Below are 2,751 nucleotides of genomic sequence, written 5' to 3'. Positions count from 1 at the left end.
CGCGGCCATGTTTGGTTCGGGCTGATGAAGTGATGCCGGGCGCCATCCGGACCCGGGCGCAGCCATGCTGGGAGCGGGCGGAGCCGGGCGGGCTAACACTCCCCTGGGAAGGCCGGGTCCCGGTCCCGGGGGCTGGGGAGGCCCTGAGCTGCCAGCAGCCCCCCTGGGGCACGGCGTCGGGCAGGAGGGGCGAGGGGTGTTGGGCTTGGGGATGCCCTGAGCTGCTGTCCTCCCGCCAGCCCGGTACGCGGGGGAAGCCACGGCTGGGCTGGGCCGGGCCGAAACGTGGGGCTGGGTTTTGTGCTGCCACACGAATATCTAGGGGGGTGAATCCCTGCGCACCCTCCGCAGTGGGCCTGGGCACTTCTCCCCAGCGTGGTTTTCTTTCCTGCAGCCTTGGGTCAAAGCTTGGGTTTTAAGTGAAAATGGATTTTCGTGTGGCCAGTGGTGCTGGGATCAAGAGGCCTTTGGTAAAAGGAGCAAACTGAAGAGAAAACACAGCACAAACCGTTACAAGTTTTGCAGCTAGAAGCGGTGAAGATGCCTGCCATGCAAAGGTTAATTTCAGGAGTGTGACTTCCCAGAAATGTGACCAAATAAGTGTATAGGTACTGTTCTATTTATCAATATGGTTAGACTAGTAGCATTTAAACTTCTTTTTTGTTTAATAGTGACCTCTCAGTGAAGACTGGTGTTGACATTTACTGCTATGCAGTAGCCTATGACTGAATCTCTAAACTACTAAATGCTTACTCTGAAAACTAGCAGAAAAGGCCTGAGAAAAGTTACAAAGTTACATACCCACAGGTTCCGTAGATCTAGTAAGTGAAGCTATTTTGAGGCCAAGGACAGGAATAGTCTTTGGTCATTAAGACTAAAAAAGTAGGATACTTGTAATTTAACTAGCATATCTAAATGTAACTGGCCTAGTTTTCCCCAGAAATGATCTCGACAGCTGTATGAGTAGATAAACAGGAAAGATGCATGACTGGTGTGAGCTAAGTACCTTAACAGATACAGAATGATGCATATGCGCAGGTTCCTTTTCCCCTTCCTCTCTGCCAGCTTTCTCTGCCTCCCTGCAGCGGGAAGGAGGGGCTAACACGTTCTGCTTTGTGGCAGATTTTGATGCCCCAGGGAGCAGAGGCCCACACCCTGCTGTGTGGGTGCCCTGCCAGGCTGCACACTGGCGTGGACAGACACCTGCCTGAGAAGAGAGATTTGAACCCGTTCATGCAGCCTGTGCAAGAACTAGTAGGAATACACGGCAGGGATACTCAATGCAGATATGTGCCACAGCGTAAAAGAAGGCTCTGCCTCCCTGCTTGCAATATGCCAGTGTTACATTGCTTACCAGACTGCCAGAATTAAGGCAAAGAAAGAGGTTAATGGGAGGTAAACCTTGGAGAAGAACAGAGCTGCTTAAAGAAAGCCTGTGAAACAGTACAGAGTTACACTTTCCTAGTATACTAGCCTACCAATCTGTAGTATAAGGGCTTTGTGGGCCAGGGGTTTAGTATGCATTTGTTAGCAGTATTTTAATAGACTTTCATTCTATGGATTCATCTTTGCTTTTTCATCATTGCTTTTTTAAACTTACACTTTTGGTTACCCGTATCATCCCTGGACCCATAAATCTAATGGTGCAATATGAAAAAGTGTAATTTTTTGTTTTCAAACTTCTACCTGATCATTTCATTTGATACCTCCTAGTTCTTGTGCTATAACAATTCATGTCACCTTCTCCATGTGTCTCTCATACTGCCACTTAGATGTCGCTTTCCCAAGGTGAAGCATTCTCGTCTATTTAGCTTGTCCACCAAAAGAAGCCATTCTGAGCCATGGCTGTTTAGTCATCATTTTCTGTATCATTTCTGATTCTATAATTGTTTTTAAGATCGAGGACCACTACAGCATTCAGTATTCAAGAAGCAACTGAATAATTCCTGTTATATTTACCTTTTGAATAGCATTGCATGTTGACATGATTTTTCATAGAACTTTCTGCGCTGACTGCTAAGTTTCTTCTTTGAACAGTAATAACTTATCTAGAGTACATCACTCTGTATGTATAGTTATGGTTGCTTTTCAAAATTCAATAATTCACAATTAGCAATATTAAATTTTGCCTGCCTCTTTATTGTGCTGTCATTCAGTGTGCCACAATTCTCCTACAGTTCTTCTAGAAGGAGAGCATCTAAGACACGAGAGTGGCAAAGGGCCAACTTCTATAAGGCATGTGAGGAAAGGTGCACAAGCAGCACCAGGACACCAGGAATACATCTCCCGTTCAATTCCATTGAGACTTAACCAGCAGAGAACATAACGTTCTTCTGTCTTTTTCAAACAAGCATCGCTGAATTAAGAAAATACAAAGCACTGCCAATAATAGCTAAAGTTTTTAATTTTTTTACTTTTTTTTAAAGGATTAAGCAGTGGGGTTGAAATCTTGAAGGAGAACATATTTAAAATCAGACTATGAAAGCAATGGAGGATCCGTATTCTTCCCACACAGAAATCTTCAATGAATGAAAACCAAGGAATAGCAGAAATCTTGGATGGAACTCCACAATGTTCAATCATATGCGGTGTGGAAATAAAAAGGCCTACACAAGTAGGGTGAAATGCAGGGTTCATGCCAATCTGTTGGTAGCCTCATAATAAACCATGCAGAAGAATCATTTTGGCTTTTGGTTTGCTTTTTGCTTTGCTTACATAAGAAAAAAAATAAGGCATTGTCCAGGAATGCCA

This window comes from Haliaeetus leucocephalus, unplaced genomic scaffold (assembly GCF_000737465.1).
Source record: "Haliaeetus leucocephalus isolate CR32 unplaced genomic scaffold, Haliaeetus_leucocephalus-4.0 Scaffold473, whole genome shotgun sequence".
Classification (NCBI taxonomy): domain Eukaryota; kingdom Metazoa; phylum Chordata; class Aves; order Accipitriformes; family Accipitridae; genus Haliaeetus; species Haliaeetus leucocephalus.
Note: the sequence above shows the minus strand (reverse complement) of the source record.